We start from the raw sequence: 22,001 nt of genomic DNA, 5'->3' as shown, positions 1-22,001 counted from the left end.
CAGCTGAACTGTTTCTAGATATACTAAAAGTGCTGAAAATCACTTTATTGGATAAAGATTTACCACTTATACTTTTCATTTTTAAATTCAATTTTCTGATCATTTCAGTGCAACTTAAAAAGTTCTAAAGGGTAGTTTCCCCTATAACTTTAGCTAAACAAAAGGAAAGCCAAAGCTCTAAAATCTACATAAAAACCACAAAAAACTTCCTATCTGCCTCCAACTTACCAATTTCATTGTTTGTTTCTCCCTTTGGTCAATTACTTGCTTTAAGTGACTACCACTCCTAGTTAAGAGTGCTACCCAACTCCACTGTCTTCGATCAGATCCACAGGAACCCTTGAAGGCAAGATCTACTGCCTGTACCAAACCAAACCTGATCAGTGCTGCTAATGCATCTGTGGTGTCTTACTGCCAATCAGCATTCTTCTGCTTCAACAACTCTTAGCATTTGGTATCTTTTGCTTCCAGCCTTATTTAGTGTGAATAAATCAGCACTTCAAGACCGTGATGATCATAATACTCAACCATAACCTTCATAAGAATCTCTGTTAGACCCTCCACTTGGCTGATCTGAATATTCTTGATCACGACCATAGCCATCCCTATCACTGTACCCTCTTGATGGGTAGTCATCACGGGAACTGAATGACCATCTCTATGAGAGGATAGGGGTTCCCCTTGTGGTGGGCCTCCATGAATAGCTCTTCCATGTGATACAGGAGCTCTGCCTCCCATTCCACTGCTGCTGTGAACTGGTCCTGAGGGGGCAGATGTTTTACGAGGAGGACCCCCATTTCGTGTTGGTGGTCCTCTTTTTACTGGAAGTGGTTCCCTGGAAGAAGTCGTGTTAAAATTCATGGGACAGTCACCATCATCCATATACCTGACACATGAGGGGTGTCCCCTTGTTCTTCTACTTTGTCCTCTTCTGCCTCTAAGACCTCCGGGAGGGCCTCTGCTTTTAGGGGGTGGAGCTGGTCCATGTGTACCACTCTTAAATGATGGTTCAGTGGCTTGTTCCATTGAAATGGATTTTCATTCATGTCTCTGGCTGCATCCTTGGCATCTGCTGGGCTTTCAAAGGTCACAAAAGCAAAACTTCTCGATTTGTTTGTTTTCAAGAATACTTCCACTATTTGCCCATATTTGCCAAATACTGTTTCAAGGGTTTTCTCATTTGTTTTTGTATTGAACTCGCTAATAAAGAGCTTTCCCCTGAGTCGGAGGAGGTGAGGACAGGACAGTTTCAAGCTCCCACAACTAGCCAACAGGCACTTCCTAGAAGCTCAGCATGCATGAGGGGTGCTGGGTCGTGTTGGAGGACGGGAGTGGGAATGTGCTAGTACTACTGCACAATGAGCTATGCTTTTAATGCTTTGAGATAAAATTTATGCTCAATATATTTCACATATTTAAATTTTACACATAGTTTTGAAAAATGCATGTATGTGAAGCCATTATCACAATCAAGATACTAAACATCTCCGTGACCATCCAAAATTTCTACATGCCTCTTTGTAATTTCTGTCTTTAGCTCCTCACCATCCCCTCAACTCTCCAGACAACTATTGATCTGAGTTCTATCACTAGGTTAGTTTGTATGTTTTAGAATTTTGTATAAAGGGAATGATATAGTATATACTGTTTTATCTCAGTATAGTTACTTTGAGATATATTCATGTTGCATGTATCAGTAATACATTCTTTATTGCGGAGTAGGATTCCATTGTATGGATATATCACAGATTATCCATTCATCTGTCGATAGACATTTAGGTTGCTTCTAGTTTTGGGATATTATATTTAAAGCTATAAACATTTCTGTACAAGTTTTTGTATAGACATGCTTTCTTTCTCTTGGATAAATATCTAGAAATGGAACACCTGGGTCATTTGGAATGTGTATATTAAACTTCTTAAGATACTGCTGAACTTTTCCTAAGTGGTTATACTATTTTACATTCTTAACAGTAGAGTATGAAGATTCAAATCCTCCATATTCTTGCCAACACTTAGTAGTCGGTCTTTTGAATTTTAGTCACTATAGTTAGTGTGTAGTAGTATCTCATTGTGGTGTTAGTTTGCATTTCCCTAATGACTAATGATGATGAGCATCCGGTTTCTTTTACTTTTTATTGCAGTACCTTACACTAAATTTCCCATCTTAAACACATTCAAGTGTATACTTTATTAATTATATTTACAATATTACCATCACTGACATCTGTCATCTCTTTTTCATCACCTCAAACAGAAACCACTCACCCATGAAGCTATAAATCCTTCTTTCTACTCTGCCCCCTCCCCACCCCGACCTCCGATAACTTATAAACTATCATCTATCCTCTGTGAATTTTGGTTTTCCTTGGTATTCCGTGTGAGCATCTTTTCATGTATTTGTTATCTGTGTATCTTCTTTGGTAAGGCATCTATTCAATTACCTCCTCCAATTTTGGCATATTATAGAACACAAGCCTTAGAATGTTAAGCAATTTGGACTTATCTAATATTTCCTCTTTATTGGATTTGGGTTATGCTGCCCCAGCTGGGATGGAATAAAATGGGAAATATATTTAGGGGCACCCTTGATCCCTTTCTTCCTTGTTGGTAATATATTAATCACCTGGTTAAAGTATGGTCCAGTTTCTCTAGTATAAGGTGTTCTAGTTTGCTAGCTGCTGGAATGCAACACACCAGAGATGGATGGGCTTTTAATAAAAGGGGATTTATTCTGTTGGTTCTTCAGAGGAAAGGCAGCTAACTTTCCACTGAGGTTCTTTCTTACATGGAAGGCACAGGATGGTCTCTGCTGGTCTTCTCTCCAGGCCCCTGGGTTCCAACAACTTTCCCCGGGGTGACTTCTTTCTGCATCTCCAAAGGCCTGGGCTGAGTTGCAAGTTGCTGAGATGAGGAATGCCGAGCTGCTTAGCAATGCTACGTTGCAATCTCTCATTTAAGCACCAGCCAATTAAGTCAAACATCACTCATTGCAGCAGACACACCTCCTAGCTGACTGCAGATGTAATTGGCAACAGATGAGGTTCACGTACCGTTGGCTTATGTCCGCAGCAACAAGACTAGGTATGCTCACCTGGCCAAGTTGACAACTGAATCTAACTAACACATGTCCACCCCTTGTCAACTTGGCAACTTCAAGCATCACCTTACACAGATGTAAAAAAAAATTCTCTTGCTGTGGACCTGTGCGGCCTTGTAGTGGCCACCTAGGGGGTCTCCTTCTCGGCTGCGGAACCAGCTGGGGAGCGGCGTCAGCTGGGGACCGCGGGGCTCGAGGGCTTGGAGGGCGCGCGAGGAAAACTCACGGGAGCCAAAGCACTCTGGTCAGAGATGCAACTTTGGAACCTTTATTAGGGGAAGTACTATGACTTATATAGGGGAAACCGGGTAGGGGAGAGGGTGGTTGCTGAGTGCAACGAGGCGAGGGTTGATAGGTGGATGGGCTAGCCGGAGAGCCACTTACTACGAGAGGTGGGTGACGTGTTAGTAAGAGCTTTAGCAAGGGCTTAGCAAGAGGTAAAAAAAAGAAAAAAGGGGGGGGGGAATCAGGAGGAGGCCAACACGGTCAGAGAGACAGAGGCTGTGTACCAGTCGCCGGGCGAGGCTTGCAATTCAGGGGCCTAGAAGAACCGGACGTGCCAAAATGGTGAGGGAGGGAATGAAAAAGACTAAGCCATCAGGCCAAGAATAAAATTATGCCACAGACCTGTGAAACTCAAAACCAGTTCCCTGGTGCCAAGATGCAAAGGAGGATATTCACAGGATATAGATTGTCATTTCCATAGGGAGAAACTGGAACACCTGCAGGGCAAGCGCCATGGGATCTCAAAGTCTGAAAGTCATTTATCCTTCGGCTTTAGAAAGTGGCAGTCCCACCCCTTCCAAGGGCCTATGCAGTGGCCCGCCTCTTTCCAAATCAACCTCGGGGAACATCGAGGAGACCACCTCTGGGCTCCACTCTCTCCAGGCATCAGGGCCACTCCTGGGCTCTCTGCCATTTCTGGGGCACACGCTCAACCCCTCCACATGGTGGCAGCCAGGCTCTCCCAGTCCCCCAAGGAGCATGCTACACCTCTTCCAAGGCCTGAGGCTGTACAACTCTTCCACTGCAATGAGAGGGGAGACTCATCCTCACCCTTCAGGGTAAACTCACCCTCTCCACGCATACAGGTGGGTCCACTCTCCTGGCCAAGGTTTCTTGGCTTCAGACCCGAACTTCCATTGTTCTCACTCTGCAAACTCCAATCTCTCCCTTTTGTGTCCTCCTTTGTCAAGATTGGCGGTGGTTTCATTTACACCAACAGTCCCTTCATGTACTCCAGGACTTCTCCATCAATCTCTTCACGGTTCCTCCAAAGTCTTCCCCTTAGCCATCCAAAACACTGTTCAAACATATCTGGCATTTGCAAACCGCAGCAGCACCCCACTCTCCGGTACCAACTCTGTTCTAGTTTGCTAGCTGCTGGAATGCAACACACCAGAGATGGATGGGCTTTTAATAAAAGGGGATTTATTCTGTTGGTTCTTCAGAGGAAAGGCAGCTAACTTTCCACTGAGGTTCTTTCTTTCGTGGAAGGCACAGGATGGTCTCTGCCGGTCTTCTCTCCAGGCCCCTGGGTTCCAACAACTTTCCCCGGGGTGACTTCTTTCTGCATCTCCAAAGGCCTGGGCTGAGTTGCAAGTGCTGAGATGAGGAATGCCGAGCTGCTTAGCAATGCTATGTTGCAATCTCTCATTTAAGCACCAGCCAATTAAGTTAAACATCACTCATTGCAGCAGACACGCCTCCTAGCTGACTGCAGATGTAATTGGCAACAGATGAGGTTCACGTACCGTTGGCTTATGTCCGCAGCAACAAGACTAGGTATGCTCACCTGGCCAAGTTGACAACTGAATCTAACTAACACATAAGGTTACAATTTTTCCCCTTGAAACTAATAAGTAACCTGTGATGATGATTTGAGACCATGGAAATGCTCCTGTTCCTCATCAAATTTCCTGCTAGATTTAGCATCCCTTGATGATTATGACACTGTGTGCATACTGCCACTGGAGTATAATTGCCTCTAGGACTTTTAAGCTGATAGAACAAGGAAATATGTCTCTCTATCTAATATCAGTCATCCATCCATCCTCTGTCATCCAGCCATCTGCTCATCCAGTGGTGAGCTGGAAAATGTTTAAGAACCAGGTATCTGGGGGGAGTGGACTCCTGATTTTTAGCATTTGCTAGTTTCTCTGATGAAAATCCTCCCAGTACTGCCAGTTTCCAGTTATCAATGTGAAGTCAGTAAATACTGAGTTGGAAAGAGATGTGTACAATTGGCTCTCATGAGCATGTAGAAACCAGCTCTAGACACCGCTCGGCCCACCTGCAAATACCTCCAATTCAATCCAAACCCACAGGGTCCTTCCTTGACTTTACTCATCCCATATATGAATCTCCCTTCTTCCACTCTGAAAACTCAGCTCTCAACAACACCAACATATTAACTCAATTACTTGCTCCTACAATACATAAAGAATAGTTTCTGACTTGCTACGCTCATGTCACTACCCAAAACAAACCTATAACGAGATAATGATTTCTTTGCATTCTCCTTAGACTGAGACCATATAGTCAAATCAATTTTAAAAGTCTCTTGCATTAGTTCTCTGTCCACGGCTCCATTCCACCTCCCAGTTTAGTACTATTGTTCATTTGAAATATAATTGAGGTCATTTACATCTATTTTTGCACTTAGTTTTAAGGTTTTATTCTTATTTTTGTTGACTTCATTTTATTTTCTAACTAGGTAGCACCTTAACATGATTCCAAAAGTAAAAAAATGTACACTTAGAGATGTACCACACTCTTCTTTATCCCTTCCTCCCTTCTCTATCCCTTTGTAGGTCTCCAGTTTAATTTTTCATTTCTTATTCCTGTGTTCCTCTTTGTAAAAATAAGTAGACATGGGGTGCAAGGGTAATTCAGTGGTGTAGAATTCTCCCTGCCATGCGGAAGACCCGGGTTCGATTCCTGGCCTGTGTACTTCCTGCACAAACAAACAAACAAGCACACAGACAAAACCAACCAAACAAAAATTCAACAAATGGTGCTGCAATAAGGGAATACTCACATGGAAAACGAATGAAATGTGACCTCTGCCACAGACCATACAAAAAAAAGAAAAAGTAGACACTTGTATTTTCTTATTTATCTTTCTTTCTTAGACCAAGTTACTATATTATAGATACTCTTTGAAACTTGGTATTATTCACTTAACTATATATCCTGGAAAGCACTCCATATGTTTATGTAGATAGTCTTCTTTTTTTAAATTAAAAAAAAGAAATTCACAGTTATCTAGTACTTTGAGTGTATATACCATAGTTTATAAAACAGATCTTCTGTATTTGAGCATTTAGGTTGTTTCCAGTATTTTGCAATTACAAATAATACTGCAATGAAAAATCTTCTGCATATATATTTACCTTCAGTGTAGTTTCCTGTAAGTGGGGTTGCTGGGAAAACACAAGTGCCTATCATTTTGTAATATACTGAGAGTCATTTTTATTAGTTTCTCTTTTTAGTTCTTATGTAGATATTTAAATAGCATGTATATATATAATAAATATATAATATATATAATATATGCAGGTATTTAAATAGCATGCTTATAGTATGTATATATATAATATATATATTAATTTAGATATTGACATTTGATTTCCTGTTTTGAGAGCTGAGGATTGAGCACATTTATACCTGTTCTCTCCCTCCTTACTTCCTTCTTCCCACGTTTTATCACTGCTCTCCAGTATCAGCACACGAGAGTGGCAGAAGTTGGGGAGCGTGAGTAGGAGCAGAGGGAAGGAAATGTGGCTCTCCTAATTTCCCTGCTCCTCCCCACATGAATACAAATAGATGCTTGCAGTGCTAATGCAGCCTTAAGGTAAGTCCCCTAGTTGTTTGCTCAACTCTTTACCCTTCTATATTTTAAAGCTGCCACTGCTGGCTTCATTTTCTCCACCAGTCAATTCTTTTTTTATTATATAATATAACAAATATACAAAGCAAAGAAATGAAAAAGTACTAGTTTTCAAAGCACTCTTCAACAAGTGATTACAGGATAGATCCCAGAGTTTGTCATGAGTTATCATATGATTATCTCATATTTTTACTTCTGGCTGTTCCAGAATGTAGGAGGCTAGAGGGCTTAAAGATTTTTTTTTTTACCATCACAATCGACTTTTTTCCCTTCTTTTTTTTTTTTTGTAAAAAATAGCACATATACAAAAAAGTTATAAATTTCAAAGCACAGTATCACAGTTAGCTGTAGAACATATTTCAGACTTTGACATGGGTTACAATTTCACAATTTTAGGTTTTTCCTTCTAGCTGTTCTAAAATACTGGAGACTAAAAGAGATATCAATTTAATGATTCAGCATTCATATTCATTTGTTACGTCTTATCTTCTATATATATTTCCCCCATCACCTTTGATCTTTCCACCCCTCCCTTTGGGGTTGTTTGGGCTATGGCAATTCTACGTTTTTGATATTGGAACAGTCTGTCACTAGTATGGGGTAGGGAGTCTACCAGTCAATTATTTACACACCGTACTTCATTTTCTTTTCCCTCTGTTCTGGCAGCATCACAAACTGGAGACCCAGATCAGATCTGGCATTGTTTGGTCCTTGTCATGCTTTTAATTCGTTGTCAGCATTTGAAAGATTTCACAAAAAATCTTCTTTTGACAAATCAGAATATTTGGAGCTCTGCTTCTTCAAGGCAACAACCTGTTGCTGCCCTCTGTAGACAGGGCATGAGCTAACCACCTTCTTCTCCTTTACCTAGAGAGCTCCTTTGGCTATAGGCATTTGCATCTCCTAACCCCGTTGCTCTTTACTCTGGAAGATGGCATTGGTGTCCTACCCTTTTCTTTGCTTGGGTCAATATGTATTCATTTTCATGTTGTTAAGCTGAAAATCAATGTCAGTATTTGAATTTTATGACTATGGAAAAAGAGTTCACTGCAAAGCCCAGTAGCAGGTTAGAACTACGTTTCTTACTTTGCGGGTTTGATTCTATGATCCCAGTGCCGCTCCAAGGAAGGATGGGAGTGGGTTCTTCATTTGTACTCTCTACCAACTTAGTTTCTAACTTCTCAAGTTTTTTCCCAAGCCCACAGACTTGGATCTGACCTACTGCCTTCCTTCTTCCTCTTACTTCTTTCCCAAGCCCTGTGTCTTCCAGCTCCAATCTGGGTAAATCTAGCTGGTCTGCAGACCTCCTGTGTGACTGTTGGTTCTGTGACTTTGCTTTTCTTGGATTGGGACCAGTGTTTCCTGGGACCTGTACTTTCTTGTTTATCTCTTATTTTGAGAGGCACATGATTAGCTATTTAAGAAATGATATGTAAGAGGTAAACTTTTTGAGTCCTTGTATATCTGAAAATATCTTTATTCTTTCTGCCTGCTATTTGTCAGCCTGGGCAGGAGCAGAGCTCTAGGTTGAAAATAGCTTCCTCTAAGAAGTTGGAAAGCTTCAGTCATCTGGTGTACTCAATGTTCCAATTATAATTTGATTATTCTTTTTAAGGAAATATGTATTGTATTTGTTCTTCTCTGGGAGGTTTTAGGATTGGTTCTAGGATTTCACTTTGATGTGCCCTCTTTCTCCTTTCTACCCTCTCATGCCCACCCTGTCCCGATGCCTCCTTTGCTCCATGCCCCGCTCTAGGCTAACGGGCTAACTTTTTCTCCTTCAGGGGAACTTGCTCACCTTATTTAGTACTGCAACCCTTCTGCTCCTACTCCTACTCTCAGTTCCTCTTACCATGCCCTCTTTTCTTTATTCTGTAATACATTTATTTTGTTTTCTACTGCTCCCATGCTAGAATGAAGTCTTCATGAGGGTAGGGAATTTGTTTAATTCCCTGATGTATCTTAAATTTCTAGAACAAGGTTTAGCATGTTGTTTGGACTCAATAAATTTTGTTTAATGACCTGGGGTCCACATTGAGCTGAGAGTTAGCTTGTAAATGATCTCTATTCAGGCGAGCCAAAGGAAACATGATGAGGATAACAATGTTCCATTAGTGGAAGAGTTGAACGTTATGTCTACTTAGTTCTCTTGTAGATAACTGGCTTGAGAATTACAGATTTGCAGTTTATCAAGAGAGGAACTGGCACGTATTTTAGATGACCTGACTATAAGCCAATAGGTTTGTAAGTTGTGGAGTGCAGAGTTGTCTTTTCAAAAAATGGCAAGGGTTGAACAAGACATCTATCCGGTGGGATTTTTTTTGGTTATAAGTCTGAGTGACGGAACAGAGAGATGAAACTAAAACCATCAATTCTATCCGGATTAGTAAAATGCTGGTGAACAGCTTAGGGGAAGGAAACAGGTTGAATATACCTTTTACATTACTTTTTGAATTTCAAAGTATTATCCTGTTCCACACCTTTGAAAACCCCCTTAAAAAGACTACCAACTTTCACTTCCTGGTGCCTGCCCGAACGAAACAAAACAAATAACAAAAACAAAAAAACAAAAAGAAAAAAAGATAACCAACTGTTCTACTGTAATATTACTTAATTCAATAAAATATGTACTTCAACTAATGCATTTAATTCTGGTAAAAATCATTAAAGCCTGTAACAGAGTTTAAAGGAAAATTGTTCACCTGTTGTATGTGCATTCATGAGAATTACTTACTGTAAGTGGATGCTTGCACCTATTTTTTTTTCTTTCATCCATTTATTCCTCAAATGCATATTGAGTGCTTTGCCTATGAGATCAAAAATGAACAAGAAACAATCTGACCTTCAAGTTCACGCGGTCTGGGGCAGAGAAAATGACAGTAGGCCTAAATTTACAAGGTGCATGTTAAATTCAATCCTCTGATTCTCTAACTATTATAAGGTTTGGACTTTAATTTCAAATTCGTATCTTTGATACTTTGTAAAAATGCAAAACATAATGTACAAACACATTAAACTTCCACTATTGAAAGTTACAATTTTGACTTTTTTTTTTCATGGGCAGGCTCCAGGAATCGAATAATTTTGACTTTTAAGCATTGAATTTATATCCATGTTGCAATTAAAGCATAGCTACTAATTCTAACTAAAAATTATCACATATTATAAATGACTACATTCCTGTTTTTGAACTGTTTTATCAATTTGAGTGTTATGAATCATTGTGTATAATCATTGTGTGTAATTTGTGTGTCTGGATGCTGGATTTTTAAACAGAAGAAATGAGAAACACCATACAATGGTAACTATTGGTGCCAGGTTTCACTAATCAAGCAAGATTTCATGGAAGAGACTAGTGGAAGAGCATTTTGAAGAAGAGATACAGAATTGAAGCAGATTCTGCCAATATTTTGCTACTATTATATAATCGTGGAAAATCTGGTGTCAGAATGCACATTGACTTCCAGCTGGACTGGGCTTTTAAAGTTCAAGATGTTTACTATTTAAAAATTCCACTACTGGTCATTTGATACTAATTTGGCCAAAATGGAATCCATAAATAGTGTGTCTATAAATGGCCACCTGAATACATTTCTACCTTAGTTTCTACCTTTAGAGGTTGGCTGAGGAGTTCTTATGTTAAGCCTTATTCACACCAAGAAGTACCAGCTTTTGTTGCCAACTAGTTATGATTCAGGAGGTCTGAAAAGCAGGCTCTAGAGATTCTTTGATTGGAGGATTACTGCTTGGATTCAACTTTTATGGCTTGATCCCATAATGGATGCATTGGCTTAATTATGAGTGAACATATTTCATTTAGAGGAGATCTGTGTGTGGGTATTTATCTGCTGAATTTGTATAGTGTATATTTTATCCCAAACTGAGAGCTTTAAAAAATACCTACTTGAAAACTAGTCATAAAGATTAAATACCAGAATAATGAACAAAGGTAGAAAGAGTAGGGATAGTTGGGGAGAGACCAGGAGGGGAGAAGGGAGTATCGTTATTTGGGAGAGAGAAGATACAGAATAAAGCAAAAGCAAAGTCAAAAGAAAAAGTGAACATAGGGTCTGTACCTGATCTATTAAAAGTAACGTTTGATTTTGGTGTAGGAAGGCAGGATTGTTACTGTTGTAATTTGCCTTAAGAAAAGGGAAAACATGCTTCATTAGATAATGGCTTTTACTTCTGGCATTTCATGTAACACATTTAAACTATTATTGTTCAGTTCCGTATGTCCAAAGTATTTACTTTGTGAATTTCTTAGCTTTCACATGCAGAGCCATGTCAACTAAATTAATAAGCTACCAAACTAATAATAAATTAATTTAGTACCCTAAAGTACTCATCAGTGATTGTTGGAGGTTATAAGTATAAAATATATTCCTTCTGCTCTTTTAGACCTTACCATCTACTTTGGAAGAGAATAACAATATACTGGGTAACAGGGAGTGATGGAGGGTTGAGTAAAAGCATAATCTTTCTTATTAACAAACACTGATTTATGCTGTAGAGAGTGAGGTGCTTTTAGAAATCCAGGAAACAATGTGGAGTACTCAGTGAATGTTTGTTTACAGAGGGAGGTGGAGATTCGGTGTGAAGGATGACAAAGAAATCCAGGTGGGAAAAATAATGTGAACTAAGGTATGAAAATGTAAATTATCAACTTTCCACAAATTATTTTGGCATGGAAAAAATTAATTTTAAAACTCTAAAAGAAATGAAGAACTCTAAGGAAGACACAACTGAACGTTATTAATTTGAATCCCTACCCCCACCCCAATCCTAGATACTCTCCCACCGAGGCAGTAGTTCTCATCTGTGTGTTATGAGAAAAAGAATCACTAATTAATTGTCTGTAGTCCTGAAGTCTAGAGCTTGAAAGCCATTCAAATGGATTTCTCAGGAAGGATGTTCCCAGGCTTTCCTCTGAGTTAAATAGAAGTCACTCATGCTGTAAAATAAGCTCATTCCTTTGCTCTTCCCTTCCAGCAATGAAGAACATAAATATGACCATCACATGCAGGAGGACTTATCACTACCCCTTGCTAACATTTTTCCTTCCGATATAAATATTTCAGCTCTTCATCATTGCTTTCTAGATGTATTTCACTCTTAATGCCTTTTATTTATCACTTGTTTTTATTCCAGTTACCCTTATTTATCTTAGACCCTCAAATGTTTGCTATAATTATTTCTGGGTCTATATGTCTTAGTTTTTCATTCCACTTTTATCACTAATTATTGCTTTAATTTAGAAGCACTTAAGTTCCCAAAGCATTCTTTGCCTATTAAATCTCATTCTTTGATTGTACTTTGAGATTTCTCTTGACCAAGCATGTGAACTCTCGGTTGCAGTCCTGCATGGAAAGAACTAGCTCTGGAGTCTGTGGCTTTGAGGGGTACACCTTTCTTCTTTAAAATGTTGATTTTATTATATCACAAATAGGGTAATATATGAGGACTTCTTTAAAATGTTGAATTCATTACATTGAAAGAGGGTAATACTATAAAGACATTTGTATTTTTTTTTTGGTTGGGGCCATGGGCAATCAACGGGGGTCTCTGGCATGGCAGGTGGGAACTCTGCCTGCTGACCCACGAGGGCCTGCCTGACACTTGTTATTTTTTTACCATTTTTTTGTGAAATGTGTATATAAAAAAGCAATACATTTCCAAGCACATTTTAATAAGCAGTTATAGAAGAGATTTTAAAGTTTGGTATGGGTTACAGTTCAATGATTTTTTCCTTTCTAGCTCGCTAAGACACTGGAGACCAACAGAAATGTCAATATAATGATTCAGCAGTCATACTCATTTGTTAAATTCTATCTTTTCTGTTATATGCCTCCTTTTATTTAAATAACATACATACATAAAAGCAATACGTTTCAAAGTACATTGCAACAACTAGTTGTAGAACAGATTTCAGAGTTTGGTATGGGTTATAATTCCATAATTTTAAGTTTTTCGTTCTAGGTGTTCTAAGGTACTGGAGGCTAAAAGAAATAGTATAATGATTCAGAACTCATACTCATTTGTTAAACCCTACTTTCTCTGTATAACTCCACCACCACTTTTGATCTTTCTCCCACACTTACGGGGTATTTGGGCTATGCCCATTCTAACTTTTTCATGTTGGAAGGGGCTGTCAATAATATGGGATGGGGGATGGAACTCGTTGATGTTTTGGAAAGGCTGGCCCCTCTGCATTTTAGGACGTTTCTGATCAGGGACCCATCTGGAGGTTGTAGATTTTGGAGAGTTACCCTGGTGCATGGGAACTTTGTAGAATCTTATATAATACCTTAGGTATTCTTTAGGATTGGCAGGAATGGTTTTGGTTGGGGTTTGGCGAGTTATGATAGGTAGCAATGTCTAACTGAAGCACGCACAAGTGTGACCTCCAATGTAGCCTCTTGACTCTATTTGAACTCTCTCAGCCACTGATATCTTATTTGTTATACTTCTTCCCCCCTGCCCCTGTTTAGTCAGGATGGCATTGTTGACCTCATGGTGCCAGGGCCAGGCTTATCCCTTGTAGTCATCTCCCATGCCATTGGCAAGACTTTCATCTCTAGATGTCATGTCTTACATATTAGGGAGGGCGATGGTTTCACTTGCAGAGTTGAGAGAGAGAGGCCACATCTGGGCAACAAAAGAGATTCCCTGGAGGGGACTTAAGGCATACCTATATGTATATGTAGTCTACCTATATGTAGCCTAAGCTTCTGCACTACATACATAAGCGTCACAACATTTCTTGCTTTAGCCTCAAGATCAAGGGCTTTGCCTGTTGATTTGAGTGTCCATAATGTTTGGCACAGTATCTGGGATTTCCTGGTAGTAAAGTTTAATAGTTCCATGTTTGTTTTTTTTTTTTTCTCTTATCCTCAAGGGACTTTGCCAATACTTCTTGATTATTTGCTTAATATACTCTGGAATGTATCCAGGCATTACATTAAGCTATACAGGATTAAAGGCTTTCATTCTTATTCTGGTCTCCCTGTGTTTACATTGCTTAAATGATCTATCTAGATGGGTTGAGTTAGATTATGTGCTATAGAAAAATCTAGGTTCTGGACATAATGGAATTTTCTTCCTTTGGTCTCAGAGTAGGTGACGCTCTAAAATATAGGCAATGTCTTCCTTACAAGGGGTATACTTTTGTCCTAACTTATGAACTGCTTGACAGTTCATAGGTTTGTATGAACTTCTTGAACAGTCGAACTTGTAAACCATTCGGAATCAAAACACCAGGTAAATAGATGAAGTAGGCCCATACTATTTCCTCCCATAATTTCCAGAGCCTCAAGGAGCAGAGACCACAATTATGAGTGAGTGATGTGCACCTTCCTGGAGGAGCTGACTCAATTGGGGGACATCTCCAAGCCAGAACAGGATGTGAATGAAATGTTAATACCTGTGACTGTGGATCATCTCTGGTGTCCAGGTGACAGTGGGACTGCCATTGACTTGGACTATAGGACTTGCAGTTGCAGGAAACTCCTAAGGGTTTAGGCAGAGACTGGAGCATAAGTGAATATAGTCCCTGGCTAATCCTTGGCAGTGTTTTATTTTCATTTTTTTTTCAATGAATGGGTGCTTTTCTCTCTTTTTTTTTAAAAAAAATATTTTTATTGACAAAGCAACATACAAAATCATTCTTTTTTTTTCACATGGGCAGGCACCAGGAATCGAACCCGGGTCCTCAGGCATGGCAGGCAAGCACTCTTACCTGCTGAGCCACCGTGGCCCCAAAATCATTCTTAACATATGAATATTCTATTCTAAACAAGATCGCTGGTCATCCTTTGGCACAGAATGAACGTTGTCTTCACGTTTTCACAGGATGAAATAATAGATAAAAGCTATACTCCATCCAAAATAAGACATGCCTGAAATTGGATAAGAGGACAAAAAACTTTACATGACTTTTAATGATTCATGTGCACCAGTGAAGAAGTTCTAACTAACTTTTAGCATGCTGCACCAAAACTGATATAACATGCCTTCAGTTTACTAATACTCATGATGCTCAGTGTGTTTTGTTTTGGCAGTTGATAGAAGTTAATTTGCTTTAGCGAAAATCCTTCATTCAAGCCTTTCTATCAGTAGCTCTTCCTTGCTATTTTAATATGGGGCATACTACTTTATAGCCTCATAAACCTGTTACTCCAATATAATCTGTAGTGTCCTAACTAAAGTTTCTGACTTGGTCTTATTTGCACAATTTTTATGTCATGTTTGCTTCCTGAATCTGATGAACTAGAATATTTCTCTTCTCCCCTTTTAATATGTAATGTTGCTTGTCCTGATTTATGTGTAGGAGCACTACAAAACTGGTTTCGAGTCCCACACATACAAACTACACACTTGTGTACAGAAAACATCTTCCTTCAAGCTTGTAAAACCCTTCATATGGAAAATTAATGAAGGAAATCTTTATATTCTGTATAAAAACAAAATCAAATTTATATACTAAAATCATTTGTCTAAAAATTTAAGTTTTTTTCAAATAAAAATGCATTTCTGATATGCAAAAAAAAAATTGTGGAACAATTAATGGTCCACAATATCATCACATAGTTGTATATTCATCACCATGATCATTTCTTTGAACATCTGAATTGTTCCAGAAAAAATAAAAATAAAAATGAAAAAACTCAAACATACCATACTCCTCACCCTTCCCTCTCATTGACCACTAGTACTTCCATCTACCCAAAATATATATTTTTTTATTAATTAAAGAAAAAAAAAGAAATTAACCCAACATTTAGAAATCATTACATTCTACATATGCAATCAGTAATTCTAAATATCATCACATAGATGCATGATCATCATTTCTTAGTACATTTGCATCGATTTAATTTTTTTTTTTTTTGAAGGAAGGAAGGATAGAAGGAAGGAAGGAAGGAAGAAAGGGAAACATCTTTAAACATTTTCTTGTTTTATTGTATTTTGTTTTTTTGTTTTTGTTACATGGGCTGGGGCCGGGAATCGAACCGAGGTCCTCCGGCATAGCAGGCAAGCACTTTGCCCGCTGAGCCACCGCGGCCCGCCGATTTGCATCGATTTAGAAGAACTAGCAAAACAACAGAAAAAGATATAGAATGTTAATATAGAGAAAAAAATAAAAATAATAATAATGTACAAAAAAATACAAACAAACAGACAAAAAAAAAAACCCTATAGCTCAGATGCAGCTTCATTCAGTGTTTTAACATGATTACTTTACAATTAGGTATTATTGTGCTGTCCATTTTTGAGTTTTTGTATCTAGTCCTGTTGCACAGTCTGTATCCCTTCAGCTCCAATCACCCATTATCTTACCCTGTCTCTAACTCCTGCTGGACTCTGTTACCAATGACATATTCCAAGTTTATTCTCGAATGTCGGTTCACATCAGTGGGACCATACAGTATTTGTCCTTTAGTTTTTGGCTAGACTGACTCAGCATAATGTTCTCTAGGTCCATCCATGTTATTACATGCTTCATAAGTTTATTCTGTCTTAAAGCTGCATAATATTCCATCATATGTATATACCACAGTTTGTTTAGCCACTCGTCTGTTGATGGACATTTTGGCTGTTTCCATCTCTTTGCAATCGTAAATAACGCTGCTATAAACATTGGTGTGCAAATGTCCGTTTGTGTCTTTGCCCTTAAGTCCTTTGAGTAGATACCCAGCAATGGTATTGCTGGGTCATATGGCAATTCTATATTCAGCTTTTTGAGGAACCGCCAAACTGCCTTCCACAGTGGTTGCACCCTTTGACATTCCCACCAACAGTGGATAAGTGTGCCTCTTTCTCCGCATCCTCTCCAGCACTTGTCATTTTCTGTTTTGTTGATAATGGCCATTCTGGTGGGTGTGAGATGATATCTCATTGTGATTTTGATTTGCATTTCTCTAATGGCCAGGGACATTGAGCATCTCTTCATGTGCCTTTTGGCCATTTGTATTTCCTCCTCTGAGAGGTGTCTGTTCAAGTCTTTTTCCCATTTTGTAATTGGGTTGGCTGTCTTTTTGTTGTTGAGTTGAACAATCTCTTTATAAATTCTGGATACTAGACCTTTATCTGATATGTCATTTCCAAATATTGTCTCCCATTGTGTAGGCTGTCTTTCTACTTTCTTGATGAAGTTCTTTGATGCACAGAAGTGTTTAATTTTGAGGAGCTCCCATTTATTTATTTCCTTCTTCAGTGCTCTTGCTTTAGGTTTAAGGTCCATAAAACCGCCTCCAGTTGTAAGATTCATAAGATATCTCCCAACATTTTCCTCTAACTGTTTTATGGTCTTAGACCGAATGTTTAGATCTTTGATCCATTTTGAGTTAACTTTTGTATAGGGTGTGAGATACGGGTCTTCTTTCATTCTTTTGCATATGGATATCCAGTTCTCTAGGCACCATTTATTGAAGAGACTGTTCTGTCCCAGGTGAGTTGGCTTGACTGCCTTATCAAAGATCAAATGTCCATAGATGAGAGGGTCTATATCTGAGCACTCTATTTGATTCCATTGGTCGATATATCTATCTTTATGCCAATACCATGCTGTTTTGACCACTGTGGCTTCATAATATGCCTTAAAGTCAGGCAGCGTGAGACCTCCAGCTTCGTTTTTTTTCCTCAAGATGTTTTTAGCAATTCGGGGCACCCTACCCTTCCAGATAAATTTGCTTATTGGTTTTTCTATTTCTGAAAAATAAGTTGTTGGGATTTTGATTGGTATTGCATTGAATCTGTAGATCAATTTAGGTAGGATTGACATCTTAATTATATTTAGTCTTCCAATCCATGAACACGGTATGCCCTTCCATCTATTTAGGTCTTCTGTGATTTCTTTTAGCAGTTTTTTGTAGTTTTCTTTATATAGGTTTTTTGTCTCTTTAGTTAAATTTATTCCTAGGTATTTTATTCTTTTGGTTGCGATTGTAAATGGGATTCATTTCTTGATTTCCCCCTCAGCTTGTTCATTACTAGTGTATAGAAATGATACAGATTTTTGAATGTTGATCTTGTAACCTGCTACTTTGCTGTACTCATTTATTAGCTCTAGTCGTTTTGTTGTGGATTTTTCCGGGTTTTCGACGTATAGTATCATATCGTCTGCAAACAGTGATAGTTTTACTTCTTCCTTTCCAATTTTGATGCCTTGTATTTCTTTTTCATGTCTAATTGCTCTGGCTAGAACCTCCAACACAATGTTGAATAATAGTGGTGATAATGGACATCCTTGTCTTGTTCCTGATCTTAGGGGGAAAGTTTTCAATTTTTCCCCATTGAGGATGATATTAGCTGTGGGTTTTTCATATATTCCCTCTATCATTTTAAGGAAGTTCCCTTGTATTCCTATTCTTTGAAGTGTTTTCAACAGGAAAGGATGTTGAATCTTGTCAAATGCCTTCTCTGCATCAATTGAGATGATCATGTGATTTTTCTGCTTTGATTTGTTGATATGGTGTATTACATTAATTGATTTTCTTATGTTGAACCATCCTTGCATATCTGGGATGACTCCTACTTGGTCATGATGTATAATTCTTTTAATGTGTTGTTGGATACGATTTGCTAGAATTTTATTGAGGATTTTTGCATCTATGTTCATTAGAGAGATTGGTCTGTAGTTTTCTTTTTTTGTAATATCTTTGCCTGGTTTTGGTATGAGGATGATGTTGGCTTCATAGAATGAATTAGGTAGTTTTCCCTCCACTTCGATTTTTTTGAAGAGTTTGAGGAGAGGTGGTACTAATTCTTTCTGGAATGTTTGATAGAATTCACATGTGAAGCCGTCTGGTCCTGGACTTTTCTTTTTAGGAAGCTTTTGAATGACTAATTCAATTTCTTTACTTGTGATTGGTTTGTTGAAGTCATCTATTTCTTCTTAAGTCAAAGTTGTTTGTTCATGTCTTTCCAGGAATCCGTCCATTTCATCTAAATTGTTGTATTTATTAGCGTAAAGTTGTTCATAGTATCCTGTTATTACCTCCTTTATTTCTGTGAGGTCAGTAGTTATGCCTCCTCTTCCATTTCTGATCTTATTTATTTGCATCCTCTCTCTTCTTCTTTTTGTCAGTCTTGCTAAGGGCCCATCAATCTTATTGATTTTCTCATAGAACCAACTTCTGGTCTTATTGATTTTCTCTATTGTTTTCATGTTTTCAATTTCATTTATTTCTGCTCTAATCTTTGTTATTTCTTTCCTTTTGCTTGCTTTGGGATTCGTTTGCTGTTCTTTCTCCAGTTCTTCCAAGTGGACAGTTAATTCCTGAATTTTTGCCTTTTCTTCTTTTCTGATATAGGCATTTAGGGCAATAAATTTCCCTCTTAGCACTGCCTTTGCTGCGTCCCATAAGTTTTGATATGTTGTGTTTTCATTTTCATTCGCCTCGAGGTATTTACTAATTTCTCCTTTGACCCACTGGTTGTTTAAGAGTGTGTTGTTGAGCCTCCACGTATTTGTGAATTTTCTGGCACTCCGCCTATTATTGATTTCCAACTTCATTCCTTTATGATCCGAGAAAGTGTTGTGTATGATTTCAATCTTTTTAAATTTGTTAAGACTTGCTTTGTGACCCAGCATATGGTCTATCTTTGAGAATGATCCATGAGCACTTGAGAAAAAGGTGTATCCTGCTGTTGTGGGATGTAATGTCCTATAAATGTCTGTTAAGTCTAGCTCATTTATAGTAATATTCAGATTCTCTATTTCTTTGTTCATCCTCTGTCTAGATGTTCTGTCCATTGATGAGAGTGGTGAATTGAAGTCTCCAACTATTATGGTATATGTGTCTATTTCCCTTTTCAGTGTTTGCAGTGTATTCCTCATGTATTTTGGGGCATTCTGGTTCGGTGCATAAATAGGTATGCTTGTTATGTCTTCTTGTTTAATTGTTCCTTTTATTAGTATATAGTGTCCTTCTTTGTCTCTTTTAACTGTTTTACATTTGAAGTCTAATTTGTTGGATATTAGTATAGCCACTCCTGCTCTTTTCTGGTTGTTATTTGCATGAAATATCTTTTCCCAACCTTTCACTTTCAACCTATGTTTATCTTTGGGTCTAAGATGTGTTTCCTGTAGACAGCATATAGAAGGATCCTGTTCTTTAATCCATTCTGCCAATCTATATCTTTTGCTTGGGGAATTCAGTCCATTGACATTTAGTGTTATTACTGTTTGGATAATATTTTCCTCTAACATTTTGCCTTTTGTATTATATATATCATATCTGATTTTCCTTCTTTCTACACTCTTTTCCATATCTCTCTCTTCTGTCTTTTTGTATCTGACTCTAGTGCTCCCTTTAGTATTTCTTGCAGAGCTGGTCTCTTGGTCACAAATTCTTTCAGTGACTTTTTGTCTGAGAATGTTTTAATTTCTCCCTCATTTTTGAAGGATAATTTTGCTGGATATAGGAGTCTTGGTTGGCAGTTTTTCTCTTTTAGTATTTTAAATATATCATCCCACTGTCTTCTAGCTTCCATGGTTTCTGCTGAGAAATCTACACAAAGTCTTATTGGGTTTCCCTTGTATGTAATGGATTGTTTTTCTCTTGCTGCTCTCAAGATCTTCTCTTTCTCTTTGACCTCTGACATTCTAACTAGTAAGTGTCTTGGAGAACGCCTATTTGGGTCTAATCTCTTTGGGGTGCGCTGCACTTCTTGGATCTGTAATTTTAGGTCTTTCATAAGAGTTGGGAAATTTTCAGTGATAATTTCTTCCATTAGTTTTTCTCCTCCTTTTCCCTTCTCTTCTCCTTCTGGGACACCCACAACACGTATATTTGTGCGGTTCATATTGTCCTTGAGTTCCCTGATACCCTGTTCAAATTTTTCCATTCTTTTCCCTATAGTTTCTGTTTCTTTTTGGAATTCAGATGTTCCATCCTCCAAATCACTAATTCTATCTTCTGTCTCTTTAAATCTATCATTGTAGCTATCCATTATTTTTTCTATGTTTGCTACTTTATCCTTCACTTCCATAAGTTCTGCGATTTGTTTTTTCAGTTTTTCTATTTCTTCTTTATGTTCAGCCCATGTCCTCTTCATGTCCTCCCTCAATTTATCGATTTCATTTTTGAAGAGGTTTTCCATTTCTGTTCGTATATTCAGCATTAGTTGTCTCAGCTCTTGTGTCTCATTTGAGCTATTGGTTTGTTCCTTTGACTGAGCCATATTCTCAATCTTTTGAGCGTGGACAGTTATCTTCTGCTGCTGGCGTCTGGGCATTTATTCAGATTTCTCTTGGTGTTGGACCCAGCAAGGCTGTAATATTTTTCTGTGAAATCTCTGGGTTCTGTTTTTCTTATCCTACCCAGTAGGTGGTGCTCGTGGCACTCGTTTGTCTGCGGGTCCCACCTGTAAAAGGTGCTGTGGGTCCTTTAACTTTGGAAAACTCTCGCTGTCAGGGAGGTTCGCCAGCTGAAGCGGCTTGGAAGAGTGCCAGCCGGCCCAGGGATCCGAACACAGGGAGGGTCGCCGGCCGCCGCAGCCTGGGAGAGCCCCCGTCCGAATCTCCTAGTCGGCCGGGGCGCCAAGCGTGGCGGGAGGGCGCCAGCTGCCACGGCCCGGGAGAGTGCACCGTTCCCAGCTGGACCGGGAAGTCACGTGTTTGGAAGGGACCCCCGTCACCATTCTCCGGAGCCTGCAGATCTCCTATTGAATTCTCCCAGTTGGTCCATGGGGCTATGCATGGGGGTGGCGCCAGCCGCCGCGGCTTGAGGTGACCGCCTGTCCAATTGTCCCAGCTGGCCCGGGAAGGAGGAAGGGAGGGACTCCAGCCGCTTGCCGCCCCGGCCCGGGGACGCTCGCACCCCTCGGCGATCTCACCGGAGCAGGTTCTCTCAGCCAGTCAGCTGTTCCAGGATGGGGTACGCTGTCTTTTTGATCTCTGTGATGGCTCCGGGAGCTGTTCTGTATCATTTCTACTCCCCTAGTAGCTGTTCTGGCGAAGAACTAAGATCCGCACGTCTTACTAAGCCACCATCTTCTCCGGAA

At 39.0% G+C, this 22,001-nt stretch overlaps 1 pseudogene; it reads right to left on the bottom strand.

Annotated features, from left to right (window-relative positions):
• Positions 1–523: 523 nt before the first annotated feature.
• LOC143675803 (RNA-binding motif protein, X chromosome-like) overlaps positions 524–22,001 on the bottom strand; it is a 29,141-nt pseudogene continuing 7,663 nt past the window's right edge.

Source organism: Tamandua tetradactyla, chromosome 3, assembly GCF_023851605.1.
Source record: "Tamandua tetradactyla isolate mTamTet1 chromosome 3, mTamTet1.pri, whole genome shotgun sequence".
Lineage (NCBI taxonomy): Eukaryota > Metazoa > Chordata > Mammalia > Pilosa > Myrmecophagidae > Tamandua > Tamandua tetradactyla.
The sequence above is the reverse complement of the archived record's forward strand: the minus strand, read 5'-3'. Positions and strand labels throughout refer to the sequence as shown.